We start from the raw sequence: 26,853 nt of genomic DNA, 5'->3' as shown, positions 1-26,853 counted from the left end.
TATAGTCCAACTCTCACATCCATATATGACTACTGGAAAAACCACAGCTTTAACTAGACAGACCTTTGTCAGCAAAGTAATGTCTCTGCTTTTTAATATGCTGTCTAGGTTGGTCATAACTTTCCTTTCCAAGGAGTAAGTGTCTTTTAATTTCATGGCTGCAGTCACCATCTGCAGTGATTTGGGAGCCCAAAAAAGTAAAGTCTGTCTGTGTTTCCCCATCTATTTGCCATGGAGTGATGGAACTAGATACCATGATCTTAGTGTTCTGAATGTTGAGCTTTAAGCCAACTCTTTCACTCTCCTCTTTCACTTTCATCAAGAGGGTCTTTATTTAGTTCTTCACTTTCTGCCATAAGGGTGGTGTCAACTGCATATCTGAGGTTATGGATGTTTCTCCCGGCAATCTTGATTCCAGCTTGTGCTTCTTCCAGCCCGGCGTTTCTCATGATGTACTCTGCATATAAGTTAAATAAGCAGGGTGACAATATACAGCCTTGATGTACTCCTTTTCCTATTTGGAACCAGTCTGTTGTTCCATGTCCAGTTCTAACTGTTGCTTCCTGACCTGCATACAGGTGTCTCAAGAGGCAGGTCAGGTGGTCTGGTATTCCCATCTCTTTCAGAATTTACCATAGTTATTGTGATCCACACAGTCAAAGGCTTTGGCATAGTCAATAAAACAAAAATAGATGTTTTTCTGGAACTCTCTTGCTTTTTTGATGATCCAAGTGAAAAACAGTGGGGTTAAAAAAAAAAAAAAAAAAAAAAAAACTTGTTTATCTGAGAAGTAAACCTGAGAAGATTTTAAATATAACTTTAAAACAAACATTGAAAAAGGCTTGTATAATCTTTACCCTTACTAAAAATGTTAGCTGTGATCTAACCACTGGAGGGCAGGGAATACCTATTAAATGAAAGGAAAAGGATGTATTGAAATACAGAATATAAAGATTATTCGAGCAAGCTGAATACAGTACCTTATCCAAATTATCTATATATAGATTGTAGAGATTACACAAAGATGATATTTTTCATCTCAGGATTATTTCCACCCAACATTCTCTAAATAAGGATATAATCGGCTAAGAAATATGTGTTAAGCACCAACTATGTGCAAGGCACTGAACCAGGGATAGAAGAATGAATAAAAATAAATCCCCTTGAGTTCTAGATGAAAAGACAGGATAATAATATTGCAAAGTTATTGTTGGCAGTTTCGAGAAAAATCCTTCTAGGAACACCATAGGAATGCACACAGTCTAGGGATTCTAAAAAGTTACAAAGAGATGAGTTTTGAGCTGGTTCCTGGAGGAAAAATAAAATTAATGGGAGAGAAAAGAAAAACAATGAAGGCAGTAGCTATATAGTCAGTAAAGAGAACTACAATAAACTACTCAGAATTTGGAGATAGGGATGTCTTTATAAAATAATGAAGTAAAGATCAATGCAAGAAGTACAATTAGTACCATGTAGAAGTAACCTACCCTAAGAACTGGGATTGGACACTGGGGAAATATTTATCCAGTCTATAACTCCACGATGCTCATGATTCACTCATTCAAACATTTAGATCCCTACTCCGTACTGTCAAACATTTATCGGTGGTGTACAAAAGAAAACCTAGAGAAGCACAGGGAATGAAGAAACTGTCACTCACTGAATTATCATGGAAGCCTTAGCATTAAATAAAGGATGTCTAGAAATTGATAAAGCAAAGGAGGAAAGGTATCCTAATTAGAAAACAGCTTGTGCAAAGGTACCTGACATAAAATAGAATTCATTAACTCCTCCAGTCAAACATTTTTTTGTGCATTTACCACATACAGATCACAAAAACAAGACATGATTTCTGCTCTTAGCTTGCAATCAATTATCAGACAACCAATTATCAGATAATCAATAATGACAGCAAAAATAAAGCTATTGTTTTATGGCTTTTTTTCCAGGGAGAAAATAGAAGCACGAATAAAGGGCAGGTAAATCAGACTAAATCAAAGCTATGGTTTTTCCAGTAGTTATGTATGGATGTGAGAGTTGGACCGTAGAGAAGGCTGAGTGCAGAAGAATTATGCTTTCGAATTGTGGTGCTGGAGACAACCCTTGAGAGTTCCCGGGTCTGCAAGGAGATCAAACCAGTCAATCCTAAAGGAAATCAGTCCTGAATATTTCATTGGAAGGACTGATGTTGAAGCTGAAACTCCAATACTTTGGCCACCTGATGCAAAGAGCTGACCCACTGGAAAAGACTCTGATACTGGGAAAGGTTGAGGGCAGGAGAGAAGGGGCTGACAGAGGATGAGATGGCTGGATGGCATCATCAACTCAATGGACACAAGTTTGAGCAAATTCAGGGAGATAGTTAAAGACAGGGAAACCTGGCATACTGCAGTCCATGGAGTTGCAAAGAGTTGGACATGACTGAGCCACTGAACAACAAAAAAATCAGACGAAGGAGGTTAGAAAAGAACTCCCAGAGAAAGTGAAGAATGAGTAGAAATTAGCAAGGTATGAAAGAGCAGTGGGCATAGTGGGTACAGAAGAATAGCACTTCAGACAGAAAGCAGCCTGTGTAAAGACAGAAAGAAGAGGGAACCCGTTTCAGGGGGCACAAGTACTGTAATATGGCTACAATTAAAAATGTCTGTGATCTATGGAGAAGCGTAATTATAGGTCTAGAAAAGGCAAAGGGGCCATATTTTATATTACCTAGCAAATAAGAGGTGGAAATTCATCTTATGAAAAGAAGAGACAAAAATGTACAATGTGAGATTCTGCCTGTTGCTATTCAATGTTAAAATGCTCTATTAAAGAAACTGAGAACCTAAAAAAAAAAAATTCATCCAAGGGATTATAAGAAGATATAGGAAATACTCAAATTCACATGTTTTAAGAAAACTACTTCTGGCCACTGGTTAAGACCATGTGGAAGATAACAAGACTAGAAGCTAATCAGACTTCTCTCCATATACACCTAGATAGTCGCTCACATCAGAAACTCAATTCTTGACACGTGCCTCTTCCTTACCTGCCCAAAGGTCTAGCCAATCACCAAATTCTCCTGTTGTTTCAACATCCCTGACTTACTGACCATGATATGATCTCAAAAAGCACCACATAACTGCCCTTACTAGAACTTACCATAGTTCTAATTTTTATATTTAATTGTATAATTCTTTCATTGTCTTATTTCTTCCCCTATCCCACCACCCCCACAAGCTGACTAAATTAGAAACTATATCCTTTTTAACCTCAACACTGTACCCTCAGCATCAATCACAGTGCCTAGCACTTTTGAGAATGTGTTAGTCACCCAGTCGTGTCCGACTCTTTGCGATCCCATGGACTGTTGCCAGCCAGGCTCCTCTGTCCATGGGATTCTCCAGGCTAGAATACTGGAGTGAGTTGCCATTTCCTTCTCCAAGGGATCTTCCCGACCCAAAGACTGAACTCGGGTCTCCTGCATTGCAAGTAGATACTTCTACCGTCTGAGCTACTAGGGAAGCCTAGTTGTTAGAGGCACTCAATTTAAAACACTTTAAATCCACACATTTCATTCCACCTCCGCTACGGCCACCCTAGTCCTAAAGAACAATAGTGCGTACCTGAGCTACTGCAATGACTTTTTTCTTTTTTTCAACAAACTGTATCTCTAGGCACTCATTCTAGCTCTTCTCTAGTCTATTCTCCACACAGCAGTAAGTGGCACTTTCTAAACATAAATCAGTTCATGCCAACTCTGCCATTTATAACCTTCCATTAGCTTTTCATTTCACTCAGAATAAAATCCAAACTCCTTAATATGGCCTACAGATCTTTGCATTCACATCGGTCTCCCCATAATGTACCATACTCCAGACAAATGCTCCAAACCCTTTCCGAGGCCTTTGCACCACTTTTTCTTTTTGCCTGAAATGCTTTTAGGCCTCACAGACCCTCAGTTAGCATTTATTCATCTTTCAAGCCTGTGTAAATGCCACTATCTCAATGCTATCTCTACTGCCAACTCTAAATTCTCTCAAAATATCCTGTTCTGTTACTTCACAACAATTATCAATATGTGTGATCACTTACTTGTGATCATATAATGTCTATTTCCTCCACAAATAATAAAAGCTAACATTTACTGAGCATTTTACATATATTAACTCATTTAATCTCAATAATCAGTGAAGCAGGAATTCTCTCAACTTCAAAGATGAAACTGAGGTACAGAGAGGTTAAGTAATTTGCTCTAGGTCATAAAGCAGTAAGGAGTCAAAATTTGAACCCAAAGTTCACACTTTTAAATCACTATACTACTGAATAACCTTTAAGAAAACAGAGTAACTGTATTTGCTTTCTATATCATTATATACTTAGGCCTCATGCTAAATATAAAGCAGGCATTCACATATTTGCAGAATCAATGGATTAATAAACAAGAGACAGATGACTGGATTCAGAGGCATACGTGAAAGGTATAAGAATAAAGTGGGATAGAGGCAATGACAACAGCATCAATTTTGGACATGCTGAACTAAACACAGCTCAGGAACATCTTAGATGTCAGTCAACTTCTTAATTAGAAGACCACAGACTTTTAAGAAGTTCATGAAGGAACACTGTAAGACAGTATGCAAAACCCTAAGACAGTATGCAAGACTTCAGCATTTCTGAGAGATCACATAAGGCAGTGTAATGGTTTTGCAATGCTGCTCAGAGCAACCACAAATTATAATAATGCAATAATGACAACAGCTTTTCAGGCACTACACTTATCCCTATATGTTGTATTTTATATTACCAGTGCATACCCTTCAAGTCAAAACAAGAAGATAAAACTGAGCTTCAAATATCATACTTTTAAGATACAATGAAGTGTAGATAATTTTGTTATCAAACTAGATTAACAAAGCATTAGGTTGATTATGCAACGATTCTACAGCTGTGCTGAAAGAATAAAAAATACATCAACAGTACCAGAATAAACAGTCATCACAGTATTTCCAACTCATGGGAAAACACAATCAGAAAAATTAGAAAACTTAAAAGAGGATCTCTTCACAGCTGAATTTCTTCACAAAAGTAAAAATGAGGATGGAACCAAAATAAGCTTGTGAGTGGCTCATTTGTTAGCCACAAGGAAAGTCTTTTCAATGGTGAGTTAATTAAATCAACTTATAACTATAGCAGTCAAAGAAAAGTGTCTAGAGAAAATAAATTTGAGATTATAAGCCTTTTGGCAAAAATAGTAGTTCAAAGAGCTGAAGACATTTGTTTTCAACATCAACAAGAAACTATTTCATTCATTAATTAAAAAACAACCATACAATATCAAGGCAAATGATTTTGCGTGCTTTCCTTGGCTCTTGATGAGTCAGATAATTAGCCTGTATGAATAATCTGCATATAGGCAAGAATATTTTCAAAGAAACTTCCCAAACACTATTTTAGTGCAACCTGAAGTAGAATCTGCTAGGATGCATTACAACCGATAGGGTAAAAATACACGTGGGCTGAAAAGAGCTTCATTGGACAAATTTACAAAGTTTATGAAAATTTAGGAAGTTTAAAGCCTACAGTTATTCACTGCATTATTCATCAGAAGGTACTTTGCAGAAAATAACTCAATCTATCTTATTTTATTCAACTAGTAGTGTCAGTGATTAACTTCCCTCTCATGGACTTAACTATCCTTGATTTCATTAATTTTTGTCAGAAATACAGAACAGACTTTTGGACTCTGTGGGAGAACGCGAGGGTGGGATGTTTTGAGAGAACAGCACCGAAACATGTATATTATCTATGGTGAAACAAATCACCAGCCCAGGTTGGATGCATGAGACAAGTGCTTGGACCTGGTGCACTGGGAAGACCCAGAGGGATGGGGTGGAGAGGGAGGTGGGACGGGGGATCGGGATGGGGAATACATGTAAATCCATGGCTGATTCATATCAATGTATGACAAAAACCACTACAATATTGTAAAGTAATTAGCCTCAAACTAATAAAAATAAATGAAAAAAAAAAGAAGATGAATATCCTGATTTGCCCTACCACTAAGTAGTAAGCTTAGGAGTGGTAAAATTTGACTCTAATTTTCTGAGTTAAAATTTTTATGAATGAGAAGAACTGCCCTAAACAACTATTATTGAACAATGAATAGACTTGTAAATTAGCTTTTCCTACAGACTTAATAGGGGCTTCCCAGGCGGTGCAGTGGTAAAAAATCTGCTTGCAATTAGGAGACACAAGAGATGTGGGTTCAATTCCTGGGTCGGGAAGATCCCCTGGAAAAGAAAATAGCAACCCACTCTGGTATTCTTGCTTGAGAAAGCCCATGGACAGAAGAACCTGGCGGAATACAGTTCATGGGATCACAGAGTCGTACATGACTGAGCAAGTACACACGCACACACGCACAGACTTAATGGAAGTTCCTCAAATAATTTAAAAAAACAGAACTTCCATATGACCCAGCAATTCCACTCCTGGGAATATACCCAAAAAAAAACCACACTAATTCAAAAACATAACACGCACCCCCATGTTCACAGCAGCATTATTAACAATTGCCAAAATGTGGAATGAATGGATAAAGAAGATGTGATATATCTTCACACAAACACACACATACATACGTGCTGAAAAAGTTACACACACACACACACACACAAATACTACTCGGCCATAAAAAAAAGAATGAAACTTTGCCATTTACAATAAATATTGATGGACTTGGAGAGGATTATGCTAAGTAAATCAGACACAGAAAGACATACTGTATCACTTATATGTGGAATGTAAAAAATAAAACTAGCAAACATAGCAACAACAAAACCAGTCTCATAGATACAGAGCACCAACTAGCGCTTATCTATGGGAAGGAATAAAGTAGGGGTTGAGAATTAAGAGCTACAAACTACTATGTATAAAATAATTAAACTACAAGGATACATTGCATGGCACAGTGAATAAAGTCAATATTTTATGATAACTATAAACGGAATATAACGATTTTCTCACAGTTCTCTCTTTTCACTGTAATCTGTATCTCCACAGAGCCAGAAGTGATTGCCATTCACTTGTCTTTCTACTGAAGCTTCTAGATCATGATCACCCTCCTTCATGGCCCCACATTCAAGATATATCTTCTCATCACTAGCATCATCTGATCCCTTAGTCATACCTTCCTCCTCCACCGAAAACGCAGGAGCCCAGTTCCACGTAATCACTATACTAAGTTTCCTATTACAATTTTGAGAGATTTCAGTGTCCATGAAGATTACCCATCCAATTAAAGTCCATTAGAATGCACAGACCTCTTTAGTTCCAAGGATTCTTAGCTCAACTCTATTTTAAGCATCTATTATTCTTCAGCGCTTTACTCTGAACCACACCATCATTTCAAACTGTTCTCCCTCGATTACTCCAAGAGCTCACAAATCTTACTCTGACTGTACTTACTCTATTTATAATTTACTTACTTTACAGAAACCTCTTGTCCCTCAAATCCTGATTCCTCCCAACCCAGAGCCTATGGTTGGACGTTTAAATATCTTAGCAGCAACTTCAGATCTAGACCCCATTCTCTGAACCTGACCACACCACCACAACTCCAGGTCTACAACCTCTTGCTCCTTCCCTTTTCCTCTCTCTATCCTCTTCTTCCTCACCTCCTTTATCACCTGCCATTTACTCTTCCACCAACTGTGAGGGGGATTCCACCCTTAGCCTCCTACTGAAACTGCTTTTAAGGTCACCTTAACTTCTTAGTAATCAAACGGATATCTTTCCTGTCTTTATTTTTTTTTGTATCAATGTACTGTACTTGATGCTGTTACTGCTCCCTCCTGAATTTTTCTACTCATTAACACGCTGGCCAGCACACAGAAGATGCTCAAATATATTTGAATAAATGCATAAGAGTACAAAACGAAACAACATCATGCACTTCTCTAGAGAGATAAGTATGAGTCAATAGCCCATGAAACATTCATGGTAATTAACCAAAACTCAAGGACCAAATTAGACTAAGCAGCATGTTATCAGTAATGGAACAATTAGTTCAATTACATGATTTTCTCCAGTCATCCTCAGCACCAGAAATCATAAACAGAAAACTAGGACTGATGATAAGCAAGGGCAAAGTAATGAAAATTCCAGAAGAATCTAGAGTGCTAAGAAAAGCACAATACAAACCTTTTTTGTATTTTTTACTAAGTACCATACGATAAACTCCCTATGCTGCTGCTGCCAAGTCACTTCAGTCGTGTCCGATTCTGTGCGACCCCATAGGCTCTGTGCAGCCCACCAGGCTCCCCCATCCCTGGGATTCTCCAGGCAAGAACTCTGGAGTGGGTTGCCATTTTCTTCTCCAATGCATGAAACTGAAAAGTAAAAGTGAAGTCGCTCAGTCGTGTCCGACTCTTAGTGACCCCATGGACTGCAGCCTACCAGGCTCCTCCGTCCATGGGATTCTCCAGGCAAGAGTACTGGAGTGGGCTGCCACTGCCTTCTCCAAACTCCCCTATACATGATTTTAAAAAAGACTATGCCTATGTGTCATGAAGACACACGGAAAAGAAAAGACCTAAACATTCATCAGTCTACAGCACTAAATGATTAAAAATTCATAATAAACTTGAAGTTTAGTTTTTCAAAAGTTATGAGAAGTGAACTAGCTGAAGATACACATGAGAATGTAGAATTACTGCCATCTCAAGCCAAACTTCAACCACAGAAAATTCACTTTGTTTCTAAGCAGATTTCTTCCCACACATTTTCCCTTAATTATTCCCACTGTCAGCATTTTAAATGATTTCAGGTGCTAATGTCAGCAGCAGTACTTAATAAAACACATTCCTGATTTATATTTGCAAAGGTTTCTTTACAAGATAAAGACACAGGGACCAAATCTTATGGTCCAAACACACCAGAATCCTCTATACCTTCTTGCTATCTGGAGTATTTTGATAAAGCAAACTATATATTCTATACAAAGCAAATGGCTTTCTCCAACACTTGACTACTAACAATAGGCTACAGATTTGTATAGCATTTTAAGTTTCTAAAGCATTTTAACATATACTCGTTTCATTTCTAACTCACACCAAGTCTATGAAACAGGCAAGGTAAGCATTTATGCTCCTCTACATCATGAAAAGCCTAGGCTGTTCTCATTATAAATCCCATAGCTAAAAAGCAATGATCAAAAAAAAAAAAAAATAAAAATAAAAAGCAATGATCAGGCATCATCAACTATAATTTTCTCCTCTCCTATTCCTTTGTCCTCACATTCTTATCTCCTTCCTATCCATCATAAAGGAAAATGTATTTCTTCTTTCTGAAACTAATCCCCACTGAAACTCTTAAGATTAAAACCCCCAACCTCCTGTAGAATCTTCAGTTAACTCCTTTTTCTCACCCACAGTATCTGCCTTTCCTCTAACTCCATCTCCTCATTCTATAAATATGTTCAAGTCTTCCCTTCTTAAAAAAAAGAATCTTTTTTCTCTCAACTCTATTTGTCCCACAAGCTTGACTCACTTTCCCTCCATCCTTTCACTGATTAACATTTAGAGTCTACAACTGAACGCACTTGTACTACCCTTTCACCACTTCACTAAAACGTTTCTTATTAAAGGTCACCAATGAATTCCTAGTGGCCAAACTCAATAATCACTCTTCAGTTCTTTTTTTTGGGAGGGTGGGGGGGTGGGACAGATGTCTTTTATTGGTCTGACCGGCGTGACCAGCAGTAGGCCCTGGAAGAACTCCCCTATCTGTCCTGGCTCCCATCTTCCCTTCCCTGGAGTTCATGATTCAACTACCGGGGAGAAGGGTGGCAGGCAGAGCCAGGATAAAACATATAAGGATGAGATCTGAAAGGGGCTCCAGGCCATGCATAAAACATAAGGTTACTAGACCATTCAGATAAAATGTCCCTCAGGCAGAGCAGTTTCCCTACACAGGCTCCTTGCCAGGAATGGCAGGGATCAGAAAGAAGAGGTTCCTGAGAGGCTGCCTACTATGCCCTTCACGCCATCAGCGTCTCCCAGATATTGCTCTCTGCTTCCTTCACACTCCGATCCAGATAGGATTTTTTCTGTTCCAATTCTTTAATTTTTTCTTCTGCTAACTTCTGTTTCTCTAACAGCTGATTATGAATTGCCTCCTTGGACTGAAGAATAAACATTCTTCCTACACCTTCATACATGTTAGTCTCATCTACCAAAGTCATAATCTCTGTATCTGTAAGATATGCATGCTTTTTCGTTCTGTTTAGCCGTTCAATCTGTACGTCTGCAAGTTTCACCTTCTGTTGAGTGTCAATAACTTTGGCTTGAAGCTCTGTGAAGACCTTCTTCAACTCCAGATCCACTGGGGCCACCATCTTGCTTCTTTGCTGCACCTGTGTCACTCTTCAGTTCTTATCTTCAGTTTTTGGCCTTTGTCCTAACGTATTTGACATCACTGACCACTTAACCTTTCCTAAAATTTGCTTCACCCCTGGGCTCTACTATGTCCCCCTCTCCTTATTCTTCTACCACTGAATTCCTTCTTAGTCTCCTTTACTTAATTCTCATCTTTTGCAAATCACCTACATGTTAATCCTCTGCAGCGTTCCCCCTCTCCTTTCATCTCTTCAGCTAAACACACTTTGTGAGGTCTCTTGCATTCCCAAGCCCTAAGGAACGAACCATATGCCTATGATTTCCTCAACTCTATGGTCTCTATACACTCTTTCATTCGTTTTGGAAGAAGTTAGAACAAAACAAAAGTGATATCAAATCTCTGGGCAGGAAGGAGGAAAAGAGGAAAGTGGGATAATTTTCTATGCTTAAAAACAAATCATAATGAAAATATAGGGTTGACTGCATAAAAAATTTAACAGTCTATAAACTAAGACAAATAACATAGAAAATAGATAAAATACACACATGTATTATTAATTATAAGCATACCTATAAATATATAACTTGATAGATACATGGAAGAATCAGAAAATTTACTAAAGAAGAAAGTGAACTGTTACTTAAAACCACTGAAAATGTTCAACATTACGGGCAATTTAGGAAGTTCAATTCAGATCTATTATTTTTTTAATAATGAGGCAATCCATCTATCTTTCATAAGATTTAAAACTGTCCTTGAGCCTCCCCAAATTAAGAATTCCCATTCTAGGAACATTTCTATACATGTTCTAAGACTATCAGATTTAATGTTGCTTTTTTTCCCCCAGTTTGGTAACATTATTTAACTATCAGCAGAGTTCTCATCTACATTAACTGCAGATTTTTTAAAGTAGTGACAGGTAACCAATATATAGAGCTTGTACGATGAATCTTCATTGTCATTACATTTTCTGGACAAATGCACATGGATATGGTATTCAACACTCCTTATTCCTTTGGCCCACATCACTCTGGTGAGCCTGGTGTCAAAGAACACATCTAGAGTTTCCATCTCTTATGAAAAATTTCTGGATTTTTCTCTCTCTTTTCCTTTTACAGCCAAGTAGTGCAGCATGTGGGATCTTATCTTAGTTCCCTTATCAAGATCCAACCTGTGCCCCCTACATTGGAAGTGGGGAGTCTTATCCACTCCATGACCAGGGAAGTCCCAGAGCACTCTTCTTGAAGCTCACTCCATAGATGTGAATGGCAATGATTTATTCTCTAGATACTACTAGCTAATGGTAGAATGGCCCTTCCTCTTACCACCCTTCTTTGCAGAAGCCATTCTGCCAGGACCAGGTTGGAAAGTAAGAACATGAGGTATTGACACATTCACTTTTTTAAACAAGGCTTTCCTGGTGACTCAGATGGTAAAGAATCTGCCTCTAATGTAGGAGATCTGGGTTTGATCCTGGGTTGAGAAGATCCTCTGGAGAAGGGAATGTCCACCGACTTCAGTATTCTTGCCTGGAGAATTCCAAGGACACAGGAGCCTGGAGGACTACAGTCCAGCAAAAAATCAGACACAACAGAGTGACTATTTTTAGTTTAATAATATGTTCTTAATAGCCTAGGTAGCAATTAACCCTGCCACATTTCAGGTACTCTTCTAAGTGGTGCTAGAAGACACAGCAGTGAACAAAATAAATAAAAATCAATGTCTGCCTGAAGTTTACATAGGCTTTCAGTCTGGGGGTAAGGGAAAGAGAAAAATTAAATAAGTAAATATATAATATGCTACATGATGACTACTTCAGTTCAGTCGCTCACTCGTGTCTGACTCTTTGCGACCCCATGAACCACAGCACGCCAGGCCTCCCTGTCCATCACCAACTCCCGAAGTCTACTCAAACTCTTGTCCATCAAGTCGGTGATGCCATCCAACAATCTCATCTTCTGTCATCCTCTTCTCTTCCTGCCCCCAATCCCTCCAGCATCAGGGTCTTTTCCAATGAGTCACCTCTTCACATGAGGTAGCCAAAGGATTGGAGTTTCAGCTTCAGCATCAGTCCTTCCAATGAACACCCAGGACTGATCTCCTTTAGAACAGACTGGTTGGATCTCCTGGCAGTCCAAGGGACTCTCAAGAGTCTTCTCCAACACCTCAGTTCAAAAGCATCAATTCTTCGGCGCTCAGCTTTCTTCACAGTCCAACTCTCACATCCATACTGACCACTGGAAAAACCACAGCCTTGACTAGACGGACCTTTGATGGCAAAGTAATGTCTCTGCTTTTTAATATGCTATCTAGGTTGATCATACTTTCCTTCCAAGGAGTAAGCGTCTTTTAATTTCATGGCTGCAATCACCACTGCAGTGATTTTGGAGCCCCCCAAAATAAAGTCTGGCAGTGCTTCCCCATCTATTTCCCATGAAGTGATGGGACCAGATGCCATGATCTTAGTTTTCTGAATGTTGAGTTTTAAGCCAACTTTTTCACTCTCCTCTTTCAATTTCATCAAGAGGTTTTTTAGTTCCTCTTCACTTTCTGTCATAAGGGTGGTGTCATCTGCATATCTGAGGTTATTGATATTTCTCCCAGGAATCTTGATACCAGCTTGTGCTTCTTCCAGCCCAGTATTTCTCATGATGTACTCTGCATATAAGTTAAATAAGCAGGGTGACAACATACAGCCTTGACATACTCCTTTTCTATTTGGAACCAGTCTGTTGTTCCATGTCCAGTTCTTACTGTTGCTTCCTAACCTGCATATAGGTTTCTCAAGAGGCAGGTTAGGTGGTCTGATACGCCCTTCTCTTTCAGAATTTTCCACAGTTTACTGTGACCCACACAGTCAAAGGCTTTGGCATAGTCAATAAAGCAGAAATTGATACTTTTCTGGAACTCTCTTGCTTTTTCAATGATCCAGTGGATGTTGACAATTTGATCTCTGGTTCCTCTACCTTTTTTTTTTTTTTAATTTATTTTTTTTTAATTAGTTGGAGGCTAATTACTTCACAACATTTCAGTGGGTTTTGTCTTACATTGATATGAATCAGCCAAAAATATGAAACGCTTCACGAATTTGCGTGTCATCCTTGCGCTGAGGCCATGCTAATCTTCTCTGTATCGTTCCAATTTTAGTATATGTGCTGCCGAAGCGAGTACCCTCTACCTTTTCTAAAACTAGCTTGAACATCTGGAAGTTCACGGTTCATGTATTGCTGAAGCCTGTCTTGGAGAATTTTGAGCATTACTTTACTAGCGTGTGAGATGAGTGCAATTGTGCGGTAGTTTGAGCATTCTTTGGCATTGCCTTTCTTTGGGACTGGAATGAACACTGACCTTTTCCAGTCCTGTGGTCACTGCTGAGTTTTCCAAATTTGCTGGCATATTGAGTGCAGCACTTTCACAGCATCATCTTTCAGGATTTAAAATAGCTCAACTGGAATTCCATCACCTCCACTAGCTTTGCTCGTAGTGATGCTTCCTAAGGCCCACTTGACTTCACATTCCAGGATGTCTGGCTCTAGGTGACTAAGCGCTATAGAAATAATACAGAAAAGATACTAGTAGAATTGGGAAAGGTTACAAGTTTTAACAGTGTGGTTAACAGTTCAATGAAAAGGTGGAATTTAAGTAAGACTTTGAAGGTGATCCACTTCACCTAAAATCCTAAAAGGTGACGTACTCAATATGTCAGCAAATTTGGAAAACTCAGCAGTGGCCACAGAACTGGAAAAGGTCAGTTTTCACTCTAATCCCAAAGAAAGGCACGTCAAAGCATGTTCAAACTACCATACAATGGCGCTCATTTCATATGAGCACAAGGTAATGCTCAAAAATCCTTCAAGCTAGGCTTCAGTAGTACTTGACCTGAGAACGTCCAGGTATGCAAGCTGGGTTTAAAAAAGTCAGAGGAACCAGAGTTCAAACTGCCAACACTCCTTGGCAGAGAAAGCAATGAGAATTCCGAAAAACATCTACTTCTGCTTTACTGACTACGCTAAAGCCTTTGACTGTGTGGATCACAACAAACTATGGAAAATTCTTCAAGAGATGAGAATATCAGACCACCTTACCTGCCTCCTGAGAAACCTGTATGCAGGTCAAAAAGTAACAGTTAGAACCAAATGTGGAACAACTGACTGGTTCAAAATTGGGAAAGGAGTACGTTAAGACTGTATGTTGTCACCCTGATTATTTAACTTCTATGTAGAGTACATCTTAAGAAATGCCAGCCTGACTGAATCACAAGCTGGAATCAAGATTGCTGGGAGAAATATCAGTAACCTCAGAAACACAGATCACACCACCCTTGTGGCAGAAAGCAAAGAAGAACTAAAGAGCCTCTTGATGAAAGTGAAAGAGGAGAGTGAAAAAGTTGGCTTAAAACTCAACATTCAGAAAACTAAGATCATGGCATCTGGTCGCATCACTTCATGGCAAACAGATGGGGAAACAGGGGAAAGAGTGACAGATTTTATTTTTGGGGCTCCAAAATCACTGCAGATGGTGGTTGCAGCCATGAAATTAAAAGACACTTACTCCTTGGAAGAAAGTGAAAGTCACCCAGTCGTGTCCAACTCTTTGTGACCCCATGGACTGTATAATCCATGGAATTCTATAGGCCAGAATAATGGAGTGGGTAGCCTTTTCCTTCTCCAGGGTATCTTCCCAACCCAGGGATCGAACCCAGGTCTCCCACATTGCAGGTGGATTCTTTACCAACTGAGCCACAAGAGAAAGCTATGGTTTTTCCAGTAGTCATGTACAGATGTGAGCTGGACCATAAAGAAGGCCGAGCACCTAATAATTGATGCTTTTGAATTGTGGTGCTGGAGAAAACTATTGAGAGTCCCTTGGACTGCAAGGACATCAAACAGGTTGATCCTAAAGGAAATCAACCCTGAATATTCATTAGAAGGACTGATGCTGAAGCTGAATACTTTGGCCCCTGATGCGAAGAGCCTATTCATTGGAAAAGACCCTGATGCTGGGAAAGATTCAGGGCAAAAGGACAAGGTCCTCAGACGGGAGCTTTCCTGGGGAGTTTGGGGGATAAAGGCATAGGAAGGAGACATTAGGACTGAAGAGAAGGGATATAGAGGAACAATAATAGAAAATGAAGTCAGAGAGGTAATGGGGGAGGAGGAAGATCACTTAATGTCCACCAAAGTCCCTAAGTATCTCCACTCATCTCTGCTGAGTATGCCAAAACCCAAGGCCTAACTGTTGTCTGATGCTGAGCCACTTCTATCGCTAATCACACAGGCAATTAAGGAAGCCAAGGCAAGACAACCACAACATGGCCACTATACAACTGCTCACTTCGGGAGGAGGGTGAGAGCAGACCGGGGAGTTGGAGATTTGGGGGCAGTAGCAGATCAGGGCTCAGTTTTGGGCAGGTCAAGTTTGAAACCCTGCTAGATGTCTAACTGGAGATGTTGGGTAGACAACTGAATATGAGTGTATATTAAGAAAAGGCAAAAGCTAGAGGTATAAATTTGGAAGTCATCAGTGTAAAAGATCTAAATGTAAGACCAGAAACTATAAAACTCCTAGAGGAGAACATAGGCAAAACACTCTCCGACATAAATCACAGCAAGATCTTCTATGACCCACCTCCCAGAATATTGGAAATAAAAGCAAAAATAAACAAATGGGACCTAATGAAAATTAAAAGCTTTTGCACAACAAAGGAAACTATAAGTAAGGTGAAAAGACAGCCCTCAGATTGGGAGAAAATAATAACAAATGAGGAAACAGACAAAGGATTAATCTCAAAAATATACAAGCAACTCCTGAAGCTCAATTCCAGAAAAATAAACGACCCAATCAAAAAATGGGCCAAAGAACTAAACAGACATTTCTCCAAAGAAGACATACAGATGGCTAAAAAACACATGAAAAGATGCTCAACATCACTCATCATCAGAGAAATGCAAATCAAAACCACAATGAGGTACCATTACACGTCAGTCAGGATGGCTGCTATCCAAAAGTCTACAAGCAATAAATGCTGGAGAGGGTGTGGAGAAAAGGGAACCCTCTTACACTGTTGGTGGGAATGCAAACTAGTACAGCCACTATGGAAAACAGTGTGGAGATTTCTTAAAAAACTGGAAATAGAACTGCCATATGACCCAGCAATACCACTTCTGGGCATACACACTGAGGAATCCAGATCTGAAAGAGACACGTGCACCCCAATGTTCATCGCAGCACTGTTTATAATAGCCAGGACATGGAAGCAACCCAGATGCCCATCAGCAGATGAATGGATAAGGAAGCTGTGGTACATATACACCATGGAATATTATTCAGCCGTTAAAAAGAATTCATTTGAATCAGTTCTAATGAGATGGATGAAACTGGAGCCCATTATACAGAGTGAAGTAAGCCAGAAAGATAAAAAACATTACAGTATACTAACACATATATACGGAATTTAGATAGATGGTAGCGATAACCCTATATGCAAAATAGAAAAAGAGACACAGAAGTACAGAACAGACTTTTGAACTCTGGGGGAGAACGTGAGGGTGGGATGTTTTGAAAGAACAGCATGTATATTATCTATGGTGAAACAGACCACCAGCCCAGGTGGGATGCATGAGTCAAGTGCTCGGGCCTGGTGCACTGGGAGGACCCTGAGGAGTCGGGTGGAGAGGGAGGTGGGAGGGGGGATCGGGATGGGGAATACGTGTAACTATATGGCTGATTCATGTCAATGTATGACAAAACCCACTGAAATGTTGTGAAGTGATTGGCCTCCAACTAATAAAATAATATTTTAAAAAAAAAAAAAAGACTAAATGAGACAAGGAAATAAAGTTGGGGTTTGTGTTTTTTTTTTTTTTTTGGCTATGCCACACAGCTTAGAGTATTCAGTTTCCTGACTGAATCCAGGCTACGGCAATAAAAGCCTGGAATCCTAAAGCCACCACAGAACTCCCACAAAGATGTTTTTTCAAAAGGGAATGACCAAGATATGAGCCGTGGAGCATTCTAACACTGAGACGTAGGAAGATTAGGAGGAACTAGGAAACACCAAGGAGGAGAGACCCTGATATAGGAAGAGAACTAGGTGAATATGATGTCCTGGAAGCAAATGGAAAAATGGTTTCAAGAACAGGGAAGTAATCAACTGTGGCAAAGCTGCTGACAGATCATGTGAAATGAGGAATGACCACTAGACTAACAATGTGGAGACAGATGGTCACAAGGTATAATTCTAGAGGACTAATGGGTCAAAAACCTAATTAAATTCAAGAAAAAAAATGATAGGCGATTAACTGTAGGTGTGGAGACAAATGAAAATGAAAGTGTTAGTCTCTCAGTCCTGTCCTCTATGTGATCCCATCAGTTTGCTCCAAACAACCATTCATTTATTCAGTGAATGATGAATGAATGCATCCCTAATCCTGTCAAGTGTGCAGAGAATTAGCATACTTTGCCCATGGAAATAATTATAAAACAGTATAACCTCTTTGGAAAAGACCCACGACCCACTCCAATTGGTTTTTTTTTTTTTTTTTTTTTTTTTTCCTTCTTATATTTTAATTTTATTGGAGTATAGTTGATTTACAATATTGTGTTAGTAACAAAGATGAAAAATCCTATGTGCTAAGACCCACTCAGTACAACCAAATAAATAAATATTTTTAAAATGATAATAAAATAAAATGGACAACAGTATATTAGAATTGTAAAAACAATGAAAAATGACTGTCTGCAGTGAATACTGCTTTTTCTGGATGTATGCTGACAAGCTATCTATCAGTTATTTTTGTTTAATTGCTAAGTCATGTCTCTTTTGCCACTCCATGGACTGTAACCCACCAGGCTTCTCTGTCCATGGGATTTCCCAGGCAAAATACTGGAGTGGGTTGCCATTTCCTACTCCATCCAATTGGTTTTTTAAATGCATAAGATATACAGATACATGGATAGATATCTCTAGAAAGGAATTCACCAAAATGTTAAAGCACTGGTTATCACAGCATTGCAAGACTACAGCTGACTTTAATTATCATCTGTATAATATTTCTGTATTCTTCATATGTTCTGAAATGAACATGTGTAGCTTTTATAATCAATAGCTTTTAAATGTTCACAGCCTCTGCCTCAGAAAGATGTATCTTAAGTACGGGAAACAACCTGAAATTTAGAAAAGGCTTTATGCACTAAAATTTTTATCAGCAACCCTGTCTGAAACACTCTTTTTTTTGGTCACACCACACAGCTTGCAGGATCTCAGTACCCCTGCCAGTGACTGAACTCAGGCCATGGCAGTGAAAGCCTGAACTCCTAACCACTAGACCACCAGGGAACCCCCAACTGCTAGGTCACCAGGGAACTCTCTGATGAAGAATTTTTTTAAAAAAGCGAATGTAAAAAATCTCATGAAAGCTAAATTGCATTTAATTATACATTTGATAAGCCACTTTTAGTGAAGCACTTCCCTGGTGGTACAGTGGATGAGAAGCCACCTGCCAATGCAGGGGACATAGGTTTGATCTCTGACCCAGGAAGATTCCACATACCACAAAGTAACTAAGCCTATGAGCTGCAACTACTGAAGCCCGGGCACCTAGAGCCTGAGCTCTGCAGCAAGAGAAGCCACTGCAATGAGAAGCCAGTGGTGGTGGTGCAGCCAATGGGGCAGTGAAGTCACTGCAATCACACCACAACAAAGAGTAGCCCCGGCTCACTGCAACTAGAGAAAGCCTGCACACAACAACAAAATAAAATAAATTTTTTAAAAATCACTTTCAGTGAAAACAACAGTCCCTGAAATAAGACATAGAGCATTTGCTTCTCCCTGGTTATGATATTTCTACGTGGCAACCTTGTACGAATAGGCTCTCCATGATCCCTGGGAGCAGATGGTCAAGTCCATGCTGCTCCTGGTCCCAAAGCTGAACAAGGACAACCTCACTGTGGAGCTGATGAAGCTCTTTGTGCAGCTGCAGGAAAAGGACAAACAGGGCCCCATCAGCTGCAACACCATCTGCCTGGGCAAAATCAGTTCCTACTTCAATACCAGCACAAGACACAGGGGCCTCACTTCCGGCTCTAGGTGGCCTCTAAGGACCCATCTGCACCATCTCAGGTCACAGGTGTTTCAGGCTTCACTGGCAGCCATAAGGTTCACTCGATGAACCATTAAGCCCACAAGATCCTTCCTGCCCGTGCTCTGCAGCCTCACTGTGGATTCTGAGAAATCCACGCAGGACGAGGCTTTCAAGGCCATTCAAAGTTGCCTGTCCAAACTGGAGTCTATATCAGAGGACCCCACACAGCTGGCCAAAGTGGACTTCTCATGTAGCCAGCTGGACAGGCTGGGCCATGACAGGGGTCACATCACTCACTTCTATGCTGATCTATCCACACCCCATGTCTTAGCCAAGACCAACCTCTCCCCAGAGACCTGTGCCTAAGGGACATCCTGCCCCAGCCCCCACCCCATTCCTGCCATACTCACGACCTGAGGTCACTGGGAGACACAAAAGAGGAGGGCAAGGATACAGAAGAGGACAGCAGTGCTGTCCAAAGATGGGAAGACGAAACCTGGCACAGCTTAGAGTAGGTCAAATGTGCATCAACCAAGCAAGACTACTATAGTACTAAGGGCCAAGACACCTGGACTGGGCAGAGCAACAATCCAGCCACAAATCCCCAGAGTCAGAATGGAATAGTTGGGAAGCTGAGGGCTCATGGGAGCAAAGTTGGCAGGAGCACATCTCCCAGAGCTGTCCCCTGAGGATGCACAGCTGGCCAGCGAGTATAACTAGGGTAGACCAGAGCTTAGAGACAAAGGTGATCCCTTTGCTGCCCTGTCAGCACATCAAGAGGCTGGTGCCCAGCCAAGACCAGACTCTTGGTATTGATGACAACTGGGAGGACCTGGAGACCGAGAGCAGATAGGCGAAGACTGAGCTAGCCTAGAAGAATCACAAGGAGTATCAGCAGGAGGTGGAGGCCAACCACACTAAGAAAAAGGTGGCCAAGGACCTCGTGAAGCTGGACTGAACCCCTGTGTGGGCACTTCCCAGTTACAGACAGCAGGTCCCAGAGATGTTATGTGTTATACAAGCCATGTGAGCCAGGCTGGCCTGGCCAGGCACATCTCACATGTATATAATCAGAGCCACAGTAAATTCTATTTTAAGGACAGAAGGAGGGAGGGAGGGAGGAGTATATGACAAGGTTCCCAACCTCAAGGAACTTACTTTCTAATAGAGATATGAACTGAACACATGGTAAAAACTAAAGAACCACAGATAACATAGATGAAGTATTAAATCAAGTGTAGACATTTAATACTGTAGGAGTCAGAGACATGGAAAACAACAAAGACTGGCTGGAATCAACAGAAAGTCCTATGAGTACAGTTCTAGAGAAAACACTTTCCTCACCCTAGGATGACTAATGAAAGTTAAGACTCCTCTGAGCAATCATCAACAAAAATCACCTTACTAGACTACCTTGATATGTGAAACAGGTATGGCCCTTGTCTCAAAGTGTTTACAATCAAAGAAGACATAGAACAAGTGCCAATTAAAACATTATAGTTCATCACCAGGGGCCTTCAAGAATGATGGTAATAATTCTTTCTTGATTTGGGTGCTGCATCAAGGGTACATTCATTTTGTAAAAATTCAACAGTTCTGCATTTATGATATGTGCATTTTTCTATATGTATGTTACCCAGTAAGTTTGAAAAAAAAAGGATTACAGCTTCAGTCCTAACCATTTTCATAGGATGCAGTTATGCATCTCCCATTACCTACTGGACAATACCATCTGGATGTCTTGTCCCCACCTCAGACTCCATCTTGCCTTCAAAAACCAAAGTCCCTCCAGACTTTTCTATTTCAATGAATGGCAGATATTTAAGCTGAAAGCCTTGGACTTAACAAAGTGTGAAAGTGTTAGTTCCTCAGTTGTGCCCAACTCTTTGTGATCCTATGGACTGTAGCCCACCAGGTTCCTCTGTCTATGGAATTCTCCAGGCAAAAATACTGGGGCGGGTTGTCATTGCTTTCTCCAGGGGATCTTCCCAACCCAGGGATCAAACCCAAGTTTCCTGCATTGGAGGCAGATTCTTTACCATCTGAGCAACCAGGGAAGCCCTGATAAAGGAAAAGCAGGGAAGCTAAGGAAATAGAGCAGAGTGGGGTTAACTGGTAAAAGATGAAGTCAGAGAACTAAGAGGGATCAGATCATCTAGAACCTTATAGGCCACTGTAAAGATTTTATTCTGCCAAAAAAAAAAGGAAGCCACTGTAGAGTTCTAAACATGACATGACCTGACTTTAACAGCATCTCTGATTTAACACCATCCCTCTGGCTGCTATATTAAGAATATACTGTAAGAGAACAAAGTCAAGAGGAAGAGACCACTTAGGAGATTAAATTAGATAATGGCACCTAACACAACGTCTGGCATATAAGTAACCCTTAGGGGGAAGCTATTTTTCAGAGAGTAAGAATGAATTCCTATCATGTTGGACCATACACTAGTAAAATAAACAGCTAAATTAAGGCTGAACTTCTGGGGAAAAGCAAGTATATCTCATGCAATTTTTAGGCTCATCAAAAATAAAAATGCTTAAACAAATAAGAATTGATGACTTTTACAATGATTCCCTATTTCCCATAAAGATGACACAAGAATGTCTGTTCCTAGCCGCATCTTTACTAGCATGCCACTGAGAAGGCAGAGTATTCTCTAAAAATGAAATTAAGGAGAATCTGAGAAAATAAAGTATGCTTCTGCATGAACATTTCAATCTGGAAAAATCTGTTATCAAATCTATTACTATTTCAAAACAGCATCAATACTGGTTAGTTCTATTGATCTAATTATCTTAAATTCTTACTGGCAATATAAAATGCTGGTTACAAGAACTAGAACTATTTAAAATAAAAAAGGCAGTTATAACACTTTAAAAAGAACTGAAAAGTAACCTGCAGTGCTGAAAAGCTTTCATTTTGAATATATAAATACAGTTAACAGCTTGGAAAACAATCTGATTGACACTAACATGCATAATCCTGATAAGGAGTCACCTGGGTGAAGAATGGTACATATGGACTCTGATCTCTCCACCCAAACTTAGTGAATGCAATTTGGGATGAAATTCTTATGGGCTTCAACCTCCATATTAGGCTAAGGGATACAGACTATTCTATTCCCACTCCTTAATCCTAAAGTCCTGGGTATCACCTCAAGCTATCCTATGCTTTCTCTATGAAATCAAGACTCCACACCATAGGTACTCCACAGTTCCAGGAGATAGTAGTTCAGTTCAGTTGCTCAGTCATTTCCAACTCTTTGTGACCCCACGGTCTGCAGCACACCAGGCTTCCCTGTCCATCACCAAAGCCCGGAGCTTGCTCAAACTCATGTCCATCAAGTCAGTGATGCTTTCCAACCTTCCCGTCTTCTGTCATCCCCTTCTCCTCCTGCCTTCCATCTTTCCCAGCATCAGGGTCTTCTCCGATGAGTCAGTTCTTCGCATCAAGTGGCCAAAGTATTGGAGCTTCAGCATCAGTCCTTCCAATGAATGTTCAGGACTGACTTCTTTTAGGATAGACTGGCTGGATATCCTTGCAGCCCAAGGGACTCAAGAGTCTTTTCCAACACCACAGTTCAAAAGCATCAATTCTTTGATGCTCAGCTTTCTTTACAGTCCAACTCTCACATCCATATATGACCACTGGAAAAAACCATAGCTTTGACTAGACGGACCTTTGTCAGCAAAGTAACATCTAGGTTTGTCACAGCTTTTCTCCCAAGGAGCAAGCATTTTTTAATTTCATGGCTGCAGCAGTCACCATCTGCAGTGATTCTGGAGCCCCGAAAATAAAAGTCTGTCACTGTTTCCATTGTTTGCCCATTTATTTGCCATGACGTGATGGGACCAGATGCCATGATCTTAGTTTTCTGAATGTTGATTTTTAAGGAACTTTTTCACTCTCCTCTTTCACTTTCATCAAGAGGCTCTTTAGTTCCTCTTCTCTTTCTGCCATAAGGGTTGTACCAGGAGGTAGTAACGGGGTTGTCAAAAACACTGACAAGGGCATTTCAGTTTGTAAAATGATGATAATGTTGACAATAAGAGCAACAAATACTTACTAACTGCCTACTATATGCCAAGCATTGTCTTCAGCACTTTACATTCTTATCTAATCAATTCTCACAGCAAGCCTAAAGTAGATATTATCATCTCCACTGTACTGACGTGGAAAAAGTTAAGTAACTTTTAAGAGGCACACAGAAAGTAGTGTGAATGAGGAGAAGACAGGTAGCTTGGGGGCAGGGCGGGCAGGAAATGATTAGTTTTTAAATAGAGAATCAATAAATTAGAAAAGCAAAGGATTTTTCAAAAAGCGAACATTGCAAGTTAGAAGGCCTTCAAGGTCTTCAAGGATTCAAGGCCTTTAAAAGAAAATGAGTTCCACCATAGAGTTCTACTATTCTATCTTTTTAATGATGGTGAAGGTGATGGGTGTATGATAGGGGTCATCACACTACTAGGCCTGATGTCTACTTTTGTAAATAGTTTTACTGAAATACCATCACATGCATTCACTTATGAATTGTCTATGGCTGGTTTTATGATACAACAACATAAATGAGTTGTTAAGGCAGAGACCCTCAGGCCCACAAAGTCTAAAATATTTATTATCTGAACATTTACAGAAAAAATTTGCCAACTCCTGGTCCATGAATATAAGAGGCAAAGAAGATCATGAAAAATGAAGGGCTCTTGGCAGATGAAAAGCACCTGGAAAATAATGGTAAGACTGCAATGGCACACATTCCTGGAAAAACCATGTTTTTAATACTATTTGAAGACAAAGCCAAGAGGTCAATTTCTGATTTTTATCTAAGTACTTAATACTTAACCTCCTGCCACTTCAGGAATTCTGAAGAACACACCTAGTAAATGGATAATTATCACTAAATTATTTGGAGGATAATTAGAAAATGTGTAGACTTTGCAGAGGTTTTACTTCTTTTATTCTCTGGCTGCCCAATTTTTGAATGATTTGCTACTTAGCACTTCCAGTGCAGGTAGACAGGAAAATAAAAATATATGAGAGGTAAGCTGGTCAGTTCTATCAGCAGGTAAATACTCATTGGGAAAGACCAGGAAATTGTTACAATGTGCTAGCAAAACTAAAGTTTTAAATACCAACAAAGTAAATTCAAAGTAAGTCAACAGTGGGACACATCTTAAAAAAACAAACAAACAAACAAAAAACTAAAAATGGAGGTGTGGCTCTCTTCTAGCTATTTGAACACAAAGATCCCCAAGTGGCAAAGTCTCCCCAGACACCCTCTAGGAGTTAGTGTGGGAAGTTTTGCACAGGAACCAGTGCAAATACCAGAAGTTTTTGGAGTGGTGAAGTTTCAGGTCAGCCTGAAGAACTATGACCCTCAGAAGGACAAATGCTTCTCTGGCACAGTCAGGCTCAAGCCCACTCCCTGCCTCATGGTCTCTATATGTGTTCTAGGAGACAGATAGCACTGTGAATAGGCCAAAGCTGCAGATATCCCCCCCATGTGGACATTACGGTGCTGAAGAAACTCAACAAGAATAAGAAACTGGTCAAGAAGCTGGCCAAGAAGCATGATGCCTTTATGATTCAGTCTTCAGCAGACCCCACAAATTCTGGGCCCAGGCCTGAATAAGACTGGCAAATTTCATTCCTTGCTGACTCACAATGAGAATATGGTGGCCAAAGTTAATGAAGTGAAGTCCATGATCAAGCTCCAGATGAAGAAGGTGCTGTGTATGGCAGTGGCTGTTGGCCACATGAAGATGACAGATTATGAGCTTGTGTACAACATCCACTTAGTTATCAACTTCCTGGAGTCACTGCTCGAGAAAAATAGGCAGAACATCTGGGTTTTATACATTAACAACACCACGGGCAAGCCCTAGCACCTATATTAAAACACACAATTTAATAAACCATGCTTCCCTGGTGGCTCAGCAGGTAAAGAATCCAACTGCAATGTGGGAGACCTGGGTTCAATCCCTGGGTTGGGAAGATCCCCTGGAGAAGGAAAAGGCTACCCACTCCAGTATCCTGGCCTGGAGAAGTTCATGGACTGTATAGTCCATGGGGTCACAAAGAGTCGGACACAACTGGGAGATTTTAACTTTCACTTAATAAACCATAATCCCGCCATTCAGTTCACTCACTCAGTCGGGTCCAACTCTTTGCGACCCCATGGACTGCAGCATGCTGTGTTTCCCTATCCATCACCAACTTCCAGAGCTTGCTCAAACTCATGTCCATTGAGTCAGTGATAATATCCAACCATCGCATCCTCCGTCATCCCCTTCTCCTTCTGCCCTCAATCTTTCCCAACATCAGGGTCTTTTCCAATGTGTCGGTTCTTTGCATCAGGTGGCAAAAGGACTGGAGCTTCAGCTTCAGCATCAGTCCTTCCAATGAATATTCAGGACTGATTTCTTTTAGGATGGACTGGTTGGATCTCCTTGCACTCCCAGGGACTCTCAACAGTCTTCTCCAATACCACAGTTCAAAAGCATCAATTCTTTGGTGCTCAGCTTTCTTTATGGTCCAACTCTCACATCCATTCATGACCACTGGAAAAACCACAGCTTTGACTAGATGGACCTTTGTCAGCAAAGTAATGTCTCTGCTTTTGCTGTCTAGGTTGGTCATAGCTTTTGTTCCAAGGAGCAAGCGTCTTAATTTCATGGCTGCAGTCACCATCTGCAGAGATTTTGAAGCCCAAGAAAATAAAATCTGTCACTGTTTCCACTGTTTCCCCATCCATTTGCCATGAAGTGATGGGACCAGATGCCATGATCTCAGTTTTCTGAATGTTAAGATTTAAGCCAGCTTTTCAATCTTCTCTTTCACTTTCATCAAGAGGCTCTTTAGTTCCTCTTCACTTTCTGCCATAAGGGTGTTGTCACCTACATATCTGAAGTTACTGATATTTCTCCCTACAATCTTGATTCCAGCTTGTGCTTTATCCAGCCTGGCATTTCACATGATGTACTCTGCATGTAAGTTTAATAAGCAAGGTGACAATATACAGCCTTAACGAACTCCTTTTCCAATTTGGAATCAGTCCATTGTTCCATATCTGGTTCTAACTATTGTGTCTTGACCTGCATACAGATTTCTCAGGAGGCAGGTAAGGTGGTCTGATATTCTCACCTCTTGAAGAATTTTCCACAGTTTGTTGTGATCCACACTGTCAAAGGTTTTGGCGTGGTCAATAAAGCAGATGTTTTTCTGGAATTCTCTTGCTTTTTCTATGATCAACTGGATGTTGGCAATTGGATCTCTGGTTCCTCTGCCTTTTCTAAACCCAGTTTCAACATCTGAAAGTTCTCAGTTAACATACTGTTGAAGCCTACCTTGGAGAATTTTGAGCATCACTTTGCTAGTGTGTGAGATGAG

The 26,853-nt window shown here is 40.2% G+C and overlaps 1 protein-coding gene, 1 non-coding gene and 3 pseudogenes across 2 annotated transcripts in view; 2 read left to right on the top strand and 3 right to left on the bottom strand.

The window, feature by feature from the left end:
- The window catches only part of MGA (MAX dimerization protein MGA), a 151,829-nt gene that overhangs the window by 107,698 nt on the left and 17,278 nt on the right, over positions 1-26,853 (bottom strand). The gene's annotated exons all lie outside the window — the stretch shown is intronic.
- On the bottom strand, positions 9,717-10,388 carry LOC136172115 (prefoldin subunit 1 pseudogene; annotated as a pseudogene).
- On the bottom strand, positions 13,445-13,551 carry LOC136172712 (U6 spliceosomal RNA). The gene has a single exon (XR_010664064.1). It is a non-coding gene; the product is annotated as a U6 spliceosomal RNA (small nuclear RNA).
- LOC136172611 (N-terminal kinase-like protein) lies at positions 19,275-20,421 on the top strand (annotated as a pseudogene).
- Positions 22,440-25,349, top strand: LOC136172610 (large ribosomal subunit protein uL1 pseudogene; annotated as a pseudogene).

The sequence above is a fragment of the Muntiacus reevesi genome, chromosome 7, assembly GCF_963930625.1.
Source record: "Muntiacus reevesi chromosome 7, mMunRee1.1, whole genome shotgun sequence".
Taxonomy (NCBI): Eukaryota; Metazoa; Chordata; class Mammalia; order Artiodactyla; family Cervidae; genus Muntiacus; species Muntiacus reevesi.
Note: the sequence above shows the minus strand (reverse complement) of the source record. Positions and strands in the feature narration are given on the sequence as shown.